At 41.8% G+C, this 13221-nt stretch overlaps 1 protein-coding gene across 4 annotated transcripts in view; it reads left to right on the forward strand.

Moving 5' to 3' along the window:
• SNX10 (sorting nexin 10) overlaps nt 1–13221 on the forward strand; it is an 85948-nt gene that overhangs the window by 36349 nt on the left and 36378 nt on the right. Inside the window, exon 1 of one of the 4 annotated variants that reach the window (XM_074379634.1) lies at nt 3323–3654. The exons of 2 other annotated variants lie outside the window; for them this stretch is intronic. The gene's annotated coding sequence lies outside the window, so the exon portion shown is untranslated. Of the gene's footprint in view, nt 1–3322; nt 3655–7228; nt 7730–13221 lie in introns of those variants that run through there. One more of the 4 variants, XM_074379632.1, reaches the window with a different exon arrangement.

Consider the following 13221-nt stretch of genomic DNA (forward strand, 5'->3'; position numbering starts at 1 on the left):
TTGTTTACTTTTTGAAAGAGATGAGGTCTTGCTATGTTACCCAGGCTGGTCTTGAACTCTTGTGCTTAAGTGATCCTCCTGCCTCAGCCTCCCAAAGTTTTGGGATTACAGGTGTAAGCCACTGTGCCCAGATGAATTGACCATTGTTATGAGGATACGTGTAAAGTGCTTAGAACAGTAACTATCCTTTAGAAGCACTGTCTGGTCTGTGTGTTCATTGCCTTTTTTTTTTTTTTTTTTTTTTTTTTTTTTGACATAGAGTCTCACTCTGTTTCCTTGGCTAGAGTGCAATGGGGTGATCTCAGCTCACTGCAACCTCCACCTCCTGGGTTTAAACAGTTCTTGTGCCTCAGCCTCCAGAGTAGTTGGGATTATAGGTGCACGCCACTGTCCCTGGCTAGTTTTTGTATTTTTAGTAGAGGTGGGATTTGGCTGTTCTCTAGGCTGGTCTTGAACTGTTGACCTCAGGTGATCTACCTGCCTTGGCCTCCCAAAGTGTTGGGATTACGAGTGTGAACCACTGTACCTGGCTCCTGTTAATCATCTTTTGAAGTGCAGCCCTTCCAGTAAGCATATGTCCACTAGCCAACACAGGATTTGGAGCCTACTGACCTAGGTTTGAGTCTGAACTTTGCTACTTTGTGTTGGATGATCTGGGACAGTTATCTTTGAATGTTAGTGTCTTCCTCTGGAGTGTAATATATCATGTGGTTGCTGGGTGCGTCATTTGTGACACTATGTGAAGTGCATTGTTTATGAAGTGCCTGGTTTAGTACTTGACAGCTGGTGGATGCTCAGCAAATGTTAGTCTCCTTGGTTTGTATCCACCTCCCTTTGTAACACTGGGCTTATTGCCTGATGCTTGTACCTGCTTGGTTGTATCTCCTTCATTAGGTTGAATATGTTTTAATTTTCTTTGTCTCTGCACAGCATGCATTTTTTGGTTTATTCATTGATTTTTATCACTCATTTATTCACTCATTCATTCATGCATTCTTTTTCTTGTTTATTCCAAAATCATTTCCTGAGCTACTTGCTAAGTATGTTGGGCCCTACCAGCTAGAGTCAAGAGGAGAACTGATGAGAGCTTGAACTAGATCAGGGACACTGGAGGCTGAGAGATGGGAATGGACTTAGGAGGTGTTTAGAGAGAGGACTGTAAGGGCTGGCTGACCAATTAGGTTTGGAAGGGAATCAGTGACAGTTTACAAGATTCTCGCTTGAGTCACCGTGTGGATGCTGACATCATTAATTAAAATGGGCAACATAGAAGATAGTAGAATTGTCTAGGCTGTGGAAGAGCAGGGAAAAGGTATCATGTGGCCAGCAGCCTGGTTTGGACACAGTAATTTTGAGGTGTGTGCAGAATGTCTGCATGAAGAGAACGCTAGGAGGTGACCAGTCCACCCTCAAAGGCAGTTCTGATACAGGACACCTTTGCATGTGATATGGGAGTGATAGTAGCCAAACCAGAGAATGATCATAGAGTGGAAGGGAAGAGGGCTGCCAGTGGCTCACTGGGGAAGTGCCCTAATTAAAGTGGAAGGTGACAGGGAGTCTGTGGCTTCTGCTCAGAAGCCACATGTGATGCCTCACCACGGAAACTGCCCATATCCCCCACTAAGAATATGCCACTGTCTGTGCACTTCAAGGCCAGCCCTTGAATAGGCAGTATGGAAGTGAGGAGAATGCCTTCTTTCTCATCATGTGCCTCACTGCAGGCCCCAGGCTGCATGGGATTTCTGTCTCCTTCTCCTGCAACGTGTCTCACAAAGAATTCTTCTTGAATACGTGCTATGGTTTCTCTCTCCTTGTAGCTGTCCATCATCATTTTTCTTCCCTCCACTGGATAAGCGTAAGTGACGAAACGTGCCAATACCTCCTCCCCCTCGTACACACCTCCAGTGCTGCTTCTCTGGGCCACCGTCACTTCTGGCCTGCACCATAAATCATCTCCAAACAGGTCTCCCTGCTTCTGCGTTGGCCCCCTACAGTCTCTTCCACACCAGCAGCCAGAGGGATCCTGTTAAAACATAAGTCAGGTTAGGTCACGCACCTGCTGAAAGTGCCCCAGTGGCTTCCAGATTCCTCACTGTGGTCCCCAGGCCCAGCGTGACCAGGCCCATGTGTTCCTGCTCTAAGATCTTCTCCGTCATCCACCATACTTCAGTGCACTGGCTTCCTTCTGTTCTCCAGATATGCCAGGCTCTTTTGCCCTTCGCTTTGGCACGTGCTGCTCACTCTTCCTGCAGTGCTCCTTCCCCAGACTCTTTTGTCCCTAGCTTCCTTTCTTCTTTCAGGCTTCAGCTAAAATGTCACCTCCTCTGAGAAGCCTTCCCTGACCACTCACATATGAAGTAGTCCTCACCAAGTCCCGGTTGTCACTCTCAAAAACATCACCCAGTTTTGTTGTTCTCATTAACCTTGTTCATTATCTTGTTCATTTATTTGCTTACATGTTTACTTCGTGTTCTCCCACTATTATGTCAGTGAAGACTGGTACTTAATACTCAACAAATATTGGTTGAGTGAATTAGCCAGGGCTGCTGTCATCACCGAGATGAGAGGAGCCTGAGCTTGTTTGCTGGGGAAGGAAGAAGGGCCTAGTGAAAAGAGGTTGGAGTTAAGGGCTGGGATAATTGACAGACGAAGGCCTTGGAAAAGGTAGGGGAAAAGATCCTGAAGATGGGGGAGTTTGGTGCTTTGAGACTAAGGGAAAGTGGGTGAATAGATGGGTGAATTACAAGGAGGCAGAGGACCAAGATAAAGAACTAAACCTGCTGGTCTTACTGTTTTAATGAAGTGAAAGGTAGGGCTGTCAGCTGACGAAGGAATAGAGAGCAGGGGGTAGGCGGAGGTGAGAGGCTGGAGGGCAGAGTAAAGGTCTGAAGCTGCTAGGATGCGTCTGCTCGGATCTTATCTCCTGAACCCTGGATTCCCACTCACCAAGTGTTAGTTTCCTCCTCCCTTCATAACACGGCGTTTGTTGCCCAATGCCTTGTATCTGCTTGAGGAACCTGGTTGAGGAACAAGGCAGCAGGCAGTAACCACAGCGTTACAAAGGGAGGAGAATGCAAGCTTGTAACCTGGTCGTGGAGCCAGTCACAGAAGTGATGAGATTTTTCTTCAGTGGTGGGCGGCACAGGAGAGAAAATGGGGGAGACGAAGGTTAGGTTGATCCAGGTTCAGGGCCCTGAGATACAAGTGGCTGGTGTGGCAGTGGGACAGGGAGCTGAAGGTACAGAGGGAGGACATGTGACACAGTGGAAGGACAGGAAGTCCAGAGGGAGATGGGAAGGGTGGGTCAGGATTCTAGTGGTTTCATTCAAGTGGAACAGCAGGTTGGGTGAGAATGAGGAAGTGAGATCAGGAAGGGCAGGCCCTGGTGGTCAGAGGGAACTTCTAACCTTACATTTCATGGCCAGGGCTGTGGCCACGTGGGGGTTGGTAAACAGAGGGTTAAGTAACAGGAATAAAGAAGATAGGCTAAGGCAAGAGCCCAGAATGTGAGGGCTTTACTCATAATCAAGGCCCTTTCTTGTAGGAGTTCAGGAAAAAGTGGAGAAGACAGTTTGGAGCGGTCAGCAAAGCCATAGGCACGAGGAGCAGGAAGCTGGAGAGAAGCAGGTCTTGCTAGGAAATGAGGAGAAAGAGGTTGGTCACATTCGTTCTAGGTACTTCTTGGTAGTTTATTGTCTGGAAATAACAGTGACCAGGACAATTTGGTTTTCTCCTGGTCCTGGGATAGAGGGGAGCACAGGAGGATTTGAGCAGCTAGTACTTGGGAGAGTTACTAGGGAGAGGTGGGCGGAGAAGCTGGGGTGCAGCTAAGATGAAGCTTCTGAGATGAGTGTGAATTGGGGCATCTGTACCTCCTGCATGAGTTCCTGGGGCATAGTGGGAGGAGGGGTTAGAAGAGGCGAGGGAGGAGAAGGACAGAGTCAGATCCAGGTCAGATGAGAAAACCTCGAAGGATGGATGTTGCTTGGAGGCCCTTCACCTTGGGCAGACATTGTGGCTCATAGGAGGAGGTTTCCTCCTATGTTGTGAATGAAATGGGTTAGGCCAGGCATAGTGCCATGTACCAGCTACTCAGGAGGTTGAGGCAGGAGAATCACTTGAGCCCTGGAGTTCAACCAGTCTGGGCATCACAGCAAGACCTTTCTCTAAAAAACAGAACTAAGCCGGGCATGGCTACTCATGCCTGTAATCCCAGTACTTTGGGAGGTCAAGGGGAGGAGGATCACTTGAGCTCTGGAATTCAAGACCAGCCTGGACAACATGGCAAGACCCATCTCTACAAAAAAACTTAAAAAATTATCTGGTCTTAGTGGCATACACCTGTAGTCTCAGCTACTTGGAAGGCCGAGGTGGGAGGATTGCTTGAGCCTGGGAGATTGAGGCTGCAGTGAGCTGTGATCACGCCACTGCATCCAGCCTGAGTGGTAGAGTGAGCCCTGTCTCCAAAAAAAAGAGAAAAGATAGGTATGTTAACGTAAAGAAACGGGTTAGGTTTTGAGTTTCAGGTTGCATGTTTTAAAAACAACTTTATTGATACATGATCCACATATAGTACAATCCACCCATTTAAAATGTGCATACAGGCTGGGCATGGTGGCTCACTCCTGTAATCCCAGTACTTCGAGAGGCCAAGGCAGATGCATCACTTGAGCCCAGAGTTGTTGTAGACCAGTGTAGGCAATGTGGTGAAACCTTGTCTCTACAAAAAATACAAAAATTAGCTGGGCATAGTGGCACATACCTGTGGTAGAAGGATCATTTGGGCCTGGGAGGTCGAGGCTGCAGTTAGCTGTGTTCGTGCCACTGCATTCCAGCCTGGGTGACAAAGCTAGACCCTATCTCAAAAATAAATAAATAAAATATAAATAAAATGCAAACAACTCAATAGTTTTTAGTATATTCACAAATACATGCAGCTATCACTACAGTCCCTTTTGGAGTATTTTCATGACCTCAAAAAGAAACAACTCTGTACCCTTTGGCTGTCTCTCCCCTACCCACTAAGTTCTTCCCCAAGTCCCAGCTGCAAGCAACCAGTAATCCATGTTCCATCTCTGTAGAAGTTTCCATTCTGGACTTTCATGTGAATGGAGTCGTGTAATATGTGGACTTCTGTGACTGGCTTCTTTCACTTTAATGTTTTCATGGTTCATCCAAGTTGTAACATGTATCAGAACTTCATTCCTTTATATTGTTGAATAATCCTTCATTGTGTAGATATACCATATTTTGTTTGCCTGTTGATAGGCATTTGGATTGTTTCTACTATTTTGCTGTTATTAATTATGCTGCCATGAATATCTATGTACAAGTTTTTATTTCTCTTGGATATATACCTCGGAGTAGAACTGCTGAGTCAAATGGTGACTGTATGTTTAACTGTTTGAGAAACAGCTAGACTTTTCCCAAGGGGTTGCATAATTTTTCTTTCTATGGTAGTGTATGAGGGTTCTGATTTCTTTACCTCCTTGTCAGCTTTTGTTATTATCTGCGTTTTTTTTTTTTTTTTTTTTTTAGATGGAGTCTCACTCTGTTGCCTAGGCTGGAGTGCGGTGGCGTGATCTCGGCTCATTGCAGCCTCTTGCCTTCTTGGTTTAAGCGATTCTCCTGTCTCAGCCTCCTGAGTAGCTGGGATTATAGGCATGTGCCACCATGCCCAGCTAATTTATTTTGTGTTTTTAGTAAAGACAGGGGTTTCACCATGTTAGCCAGGCTGGTCTTGAACTCCTGACCTCAGATCACCTCAGTCTCCCGAAGTGCTGGGATTACAGGTGTGAGCCACCACGCCTGGCCTATCTGTCTTTTTTATTCTAACCAGACTAGTGGGAGTAGAGTGGTATCTTACCGTGGTTTAGATTTGCATTGCTCTGGTGACTAATGATATCAAGCATCTTTTCATTTGCTTGTTGACCCTTTGTATATCTTCCTTGGAGAAATTGTTCAGGATCATTTGCTTGTTTTGAGTGTTTTTATTATTAAATTGTAAGAGTTCTTTATACAGTTTAGATACAAGTTCCTTTGATATACGATATGCAAATCTCATTCTGTGGGTTGTCATTGATGGTGGCTTTTGAAGCAAAATTATTTTCAATTTTTATTAAGCCTAATTTGTCTATTTTTTCTTTTCTTGGTCATGCTTTTGGTGCCATATCTAAAAATCCTTTGTTAAATCCAAGGTCATGGACACTAACTTCTGTGTTTTCTTCTATGAGTGTTATAGTGTTTTGTTCTTACAAAATGGTATTTGATTCATATTCAGTTAATTTTTGTTTGTGGTATAAGGTAGGAGCTCAACTTTATTCTTTTGCCTGTGGCCATCTACTTTTCCCAGCACCATTTGTTGAAAAGATGATTCTTTCCCCTTTGAGTGGTTTTGGCACCCTTGTTGGGGGAATCAATTGACTATGGAGGTATGGGTTTACTTCTGGACTCTCAATTCTGCTCCTTTGATCTATTTGTTTGTACTTGTGCCAGTACCACAGTGCCTTGAGTGCCGTTGCTTTGTAGTAAGTTTTGAAATTGGGAAGTTGGGAGTCCTACTTTCTTCTTCTTTTTTAGGATTGTTTTGGTTATTTGAGATCTCTTGCAATTCCTATGAATTTTAAAATCAGCTTGTCAGTTTGTACAAAGAAGACAGCTGGGATTCTGCCTGTGATCATGTTTGAATCCATAGATCACTTTTGGCAATATTGCTGTCTTAACATGTTAAATTGTCTTCCAGTTCATGAACATCGTATGTTTTTCCATTTATTTCTATCTATTTTAATTTTTTCCAGCAATGTTTTGTGGTTTTCAGAGTATATATTTTGTACTTCTTTTGTTAAATGTAATCCTAGGTATTTTATTCTTTTGATACTATCATTTAGGTAGTACTTTGATGAAAGGTTGTGGTAGTACTTTTTCAAAGTCGTCTTACCAGGTGAAGGGGTAGAGTGAGCAGCATTGAAAAAACATTTTGTTGGCAGGAGAGAAGGCAGGGCATTTTCTGCTGTTCTTCAGGGGATTGTGTTCTCAGGTTTTTCACAATCCTAGGGCAAGGCATCAGGAAATGCATCAGCCTTCAAAGAACTCCATGCACCCAGCTATCAATGGTTTCCCACTTTTCCCATCCTAGTCAAAACCCTGCGTGGTGGTAAGGGATGACTGATGAGTGAGTAGCTGAAGATAGCTCTTGGTTAATAGAAAGGCAATCTTATTGGACTAATTAACACTAATATTTAATTAATTTAATTAATACTAATACCGCCCCCCGACCCAGGTTCTGAGATTTATCTGATGTTCCAAAAGATGAAAATTATTGGCACAAACAAATCACTAATTAAAAGAATCTTGGTAGCATACGAAAAGTGGGAAGTGGGAAAAATGCTTTTGGATTTGGCCTGGGAGGTCAAGGTAGTTCTTTGTTTTTTTGTATTTTTAAAATTGGTATATCATAGTTGTATGTATTTTTTAGGTACATGTGACATTTTGATACATGTGTATGATGTGTGATGATCAGATCGGGGTAACTGAGATATCCATCACCTGAAACATTTAAGGTCAGTTTTTGAAGAGAGGATGTCACAGTATGAGTTATGAAATATCTGTGCTAGTGGTCATTTCCCCTCTCTCATTATTTCACAGCTTCTTTCCTTCTGTTTAGTAACTGGGGTGCTTCTTGGTGTGAGTATGAAGGGAGGTGGCGGTCAGGCCCAACATGCCCGTGCAGGTATGTCCTTGGTGTCTGCGTCTTGGATAGCACTTTTCCAAAATGACATTAAAATAATTGTGAAGTTAAAATTCTATAATGTCTTTTTTTTTCTTGGATTTTAAACCCTAAATTTGGCCTACCAACAAGTTCATGACCATAAATGGAACTCGTATGTCGTAGAGATTAGCAAGTTAGTGGTTTCATTGATTTATGTCCTATGAACCAGTATTTTTTTAGACTGCTAAAAAACTTTAAAAAAAGATGTTTTGTCATATTCTATTTATTTTTTTCTTTTTTGATGAATGGTGGAAAAATTTAAATGCAATTTTATTTGTGTTTCTAACTTTAACTGAATATTGGAGTTCTGCTTGTTTTTCCATCTTGGTTTGCCTTTTCTAGTTCTAATCTGGGACTGAGGGAGACAATTTGGGCCTCGTTTGCAGATGGGTCTGCTTGCTCTGCAGGCCCTCCCCAAAAGCGTACAGTCGCCCACCTTCAGCCCAGCTTTCACATTTTGGTGCAGCTCTAATTTCTTTTTCTTTTTGTTTGAGTTATTTTGATTGCCCAAACTGGGGTCACCTTCAAGCCACCTCGAGTAAATGGGTGCTTATGGTAAGGATACCGCACGGGGAACCTCAGAGATGCTGGACACTGAAGCTCCTGGGAAGTGGCCCTAGGCAGCCCTGCAGACTTTAGCAGCAGAAGCCGGCTCCTATTATTCAGCTTGTCTGGTAGCCAATTTCTGTAGTCTTTAGTATCTGTTATCTACATCATGGCTCTTACTTACTTGTGTTATGCGAGTATAACACAATAACCTCTGGTCCCTCAGAACCCCAGCTGTGATGTCATTATCTCTACAGGTTCTCTTTTATCACTTTTCAGCCTCCATTCTCAAAGAACCACCAAATGTAGTGATATTTCCTAGTCGAAGTACCAGGAGGGAGCCATTGCCAGCCCTTTCTTCTTTTTATGCCAGGCTGTGCCTTAGGCACTCTCTAGCCTGTGGACTGGCTTCTCTGGAGTCAGACATCCATCCCTGGTCTTCCCTCCTGTGTCTGGGGAGGATCATGAGAGCTGGGTACCTGTAGAGCTGCCCCAAGAGCAGGACCTTGGCAGGCTCTTCCCCAGCAAATCTGGGAGGGCCCTGGCACTCCAGTGCAGAGCCAAGGGCATAGGTACTATTGAGAGCAGATACAGGAAAACTTGGCACAGAACGAAACATTGAATTTAAAATAACCTTGCAGATGGAATATTCTTAAGAGATGAAAGTAAGGAGTCAGTGATTTTTTTATTTAAATAGAAAAATAGCTGAACATCGTGGGAGGAAATGAAAGAGAGTGAAATTAACTTGGTTGCTGTTTGTTTTTTGTGGGGGGGGAGGGAATAATAAAAGTAACTGGGCACATTAAGTTTTACTTTCTTTTAAAAAACATACATTTTTAAAATAAACTTTAAAAGTAAAGAATGCACTGTAATCCTTTGGGGAAATACAGAAAAGAAGGAAGTAAAAATTAGTCATAATTCTACCACTCAGAAATGACCACTTTGTTAATTTTTAACTTTGTTGTGTATAAGCTCTAGTTCTAAAATAAAGAAGTAAAAAAAAAAAAATATGTACTTTAAGAACTCACTTAAAAATACTGCTCAAGAACTGGGACAGTGGCTCACACCTGTAATCCCAACACTTTGAGAGACTGAAGTGGAGGGATGACTTGAGGTTAGGAGACCAGCCTGGCCAACATGGTGAAACCCTGTCTCTACTAGAAATGCAAAAAAATTAGCCGGGCTTAGTGTGCATGACTGTAGGCCCACCTACTTGGGAGACTGAGGCATGAGAATCCCTTGAACCCAGGAGGTGGAGGTTGCGGTGAGCTGAGATTGCACCACTGCAGTCCAGCCTGGGCGACAGAGTGAGACTGTCTCAAAAAATAACAACAAAAATCAATAATACTTTGAACAGCCCCAATCATTTAGTATTCTTTTATAACAATTTATAATGGTTATAAGGTAGTCTGTTATGCAGCTGGAACATAATTCATTTTTGTCTACTCTGCTTATGGACGTTTAGGTTTCCATTTTTTTCTTTGATTTTTTTTTTTAAACACTGCATTTTGAACATTCTTTCCAGTACAAATATTTTACACATGCAGCACTGCTATTTTTTTTGAGTTCCCAGAGGTCAAATTATTGACTTAAAGAATGTAAACAATTTATATTGTTGCTTTTGAAATATATGGCCAAATTATCTTTCAGAAATATTGAAATAGTTCACATACCTACCAACAGTATTTAGTTCCCATTTCTCATGAGCCTTGCCAGCAGTGGATATTATCATTATAGAAATTTCTATTTTTAAAGAAAAAAATATGGTACTTGTTTTTATTTGCACTTCTGTCAATAGCAAGATTAAACTTTTAAGTAGATTATTGACCTTCTTTCAAAAACTTTTTATTTTTAATTGTGATAAGAAATACATGAAATTTGCCATTTAACTCATTTTTATTATTTTTTTCACATGGTACTAGTGTATAGATCTTACCAATTTTTAAATGTACACTTCAGTAGTGTTAAGTATATTCATGTTGTTGTATAACAAATCTCTAGATCTTTTTCATTCGCAAAACTGAAACCATATCAGTAAATACGAATGTTCCATTTCCCCCTTTCTCTAGCCCTTGGCAACCACTGTTCTACTTTCTGTCTCTATGAATTTAATTTCCTTAAAAACCTCATATAAGTGGAATAATAAAGAATTTGTCCTTTTATGATTGGATTATTTCATTTAGCATAATGTCCTTAAGGTTCATCCTCCTTTGTAGCATGTGGCAGAATTTCCTTCCTTTTTAAGGTTGAATGGTACTGACTGTATGGAGAGACCATATTTTCCTCATCCATTACATTCACTGATGAACACCTAGGTTACTTCCACCTCTTGGCTATTGTGAATAATGCTGCTATGGATGTGGACCCACAGATAGCTCTTTGAGAGCCTGCTTTCAGTTCTTTTGAATGTATATCTGGAAGTGGGATTCCTGGATCATGTGGTAGTTTTCTGTTTGTAATTTTTTGAGGAACTGCTATACTGTTTTCCACAGCAGCTGCACCATTTTACATTGCTGCCAACAGAAAGGTTCTGATTTCTCCATATCCTCACCAATGCTTTTTTGTTTCTTGTTTCTTGAATCTATCCTAATATAACTATCCTAATGGGTGTGAGTTGATTTCTCATTGTGGATTAGTTATGTTGAGCATGTTTTCATGTTTATTGGCCATTTGTATGACATCTTTGGAGAAATATCTATCAATTCCTTTGCCCTTTTTTTTTTTTTTTTTTTTTTTTTGGGAGATAGAGTCTCAGAGTCTCACTCTGTAACCCAGGCTGGAGGGCAGTGGCATGATCTTGGCTCACTGCAACCTCTGCTTCCCTGACTCAAGCAGTCCTCCCACATCAACCTCCCGAGTGGCTGGGACTTCAGGTGTGTGCCATCATCAAATCAGTGTCCCTGAACTTTTGTGGATCAGAGTTTTTAAAGATAATTTGGCGGGTAAGAGCTTAGAAAGTGGGGAGTGCTCATTGGTCAGGTTGGAGATGGAATTATTGCAGGATCAAAATGAGGTTTTCTTGCTGTCTTCTGTTCCTCGTTGGGATGGCAGAACTGGCTGAACCAGATTACTGGTCTGGGTGGTGTCAGCTGATCCTTCAGGTGCAGTTGCAGGGCCTGCAAAACATCTAAAGCACCGATCTTAGGTTTTACAATAGCAATGTTATCCCCAGGAGCAATTTGGGAAGGTTTAGACTCTTGGAGCCAGAGACTGCATGACCCCTAAATTGTAATTTCTAATCTTGTAGCTAATATGTCAGTCCTGCAAAGGCAGACAGGACCCCAGGCAAGAAAGTGGTCTTTTCAGGAAAGGGCTGTTACCAATTTTGTTTCAGAGTCCAACTATGAACTGAATTCCTTCCCAAAGTTAGTTCAGCCTATGCCCAGGAATGAACAAGGACAGCTTAATGGTTAGAAGCAAGATAGAGTTGGTTAGGTCTGATTTATTTCACTGTCATAATTTTCTCAGTTATAATTTTGCAAAGGAGGTTTTAGGATTTTGCCATGCTGCCCTCAAACTTCTGAGCTCTAGTGATCTTCCCACCTCGGCATGTAATCCCAAAGTGCTGGGATTACAGGCATGTACCAAGCCTTGCACGTTTTTTTAATCAGCTTTTTTATTTGTATAAATTTATGGAGTTCAAGTGTTATTTTGTTACATGCCAGGTTGCACAGTGGTGAAGTCAGGCATTTAGGGTAAAGGTAGTTTTCTTGGTCGTTGTTGAGCTTGATTTTTTTTTTTTTTTAAGACAGTTGGCTCTGAGACTTTGATTTTGTCAAAAAAAAGTTATGAAAAATTTTGTTTAAAAACCAAATTGGCTTTTATTAGTGTTTCATGAATCGGGGAGCATTTGAACTAAAGATTTAGAAAAAGTCTTTGCCTTGATGCAAAAGGTCTCATCAGAAAAAATAAGAAATAATAATTAAAAAAAAAGAAAGAAAAAGTCTTCGCCGTTTTTATTTTAAATAATGGTATAAACCATACCTGTTATTCCTTATTTCATCATTTGGAAAAATATGTGATCCTTTCTCACTCCTCACATATATAGTCCACAAACTTTTGGTCAGTTGTTTACTTGCCAAAGAGAAGATCTCCCATAGGCATGTAGACCAAGCTTAGCATTGCAAATGTTTTGACCAGTGGACCTCAGAAAGGTATTATTAAGGTATAGTATGTCAGTATTGAAGGCATAGTGTGGCTTGGTTTGTAGCAGGGGTCTGCAATCTACTGCCACCAGTTTTTGCAGATAAAGTTTACCCGGAACCCAAACATGTTCATTCAGTTGGGCACCTGTGAGTGCTTTTCCACTATGCACTGTGGACTTGAGCAGGAGCTGCGGAGACCCTGTGGCCTACAAAGCCTCAAACGTTTACTATCTGACCCTCAACAGAAAAGGATTGACAAGCACTGCTTTATAGAATTTTATTTTTGCTTCATAGACATTTTGTATTTTATAGAAAAAGCGTTCCAAGGTGGAAAATAGAGGAAGTTTGCTCCTCGAGTTTTTGGTTTGGGCAGATCTGTGTACCATGCTCTCAGGGCAGTGGGGTTGTGAAGAGATACACAAATCTCTTAGATGAGTCTTCAGAACTGCCATGTTTCCCAGAAAGGGGTAACCCTTGTGTCTGCCGCCTGTGTGTATCCATATCTAACGTCACCAGCAGGTTTGAGAAATTATTCCTGTTGTTTGATATGGTTGTGAGATTTTATTTATTTTTAATTTGTTTATCTTAGAGACACAGTCTTGCTCTGTTGTCTATGCTGGAGTGTAGTGGTGCATATAGCTCACTGCAGTCTAACCTTCTGGGCTGAAGGGATCCTCCTGCCTTAGCCTCCTGAGTAGTTAGGACTACAGGTGTGCACCACCATCCCTGGCTGATTTTTTGGTTTTAAATGAAAAATTCAAA

Source organism: Saimiri boliviensis, chromosome 10 (assembly GCF_048565385.1).
Source record: "Saimiri boliviensis isolate mSaiBol1 chromosome 10, mSaiBol1.pri, whole genome shotgun sequence".
In the NCBI taxonomy this organism is placed as follows: Eukaryota; Metazoa; Chordata; class Mammalia; order Primates; family Cebidae; genus Saimiri; species Saimiri boliviensis.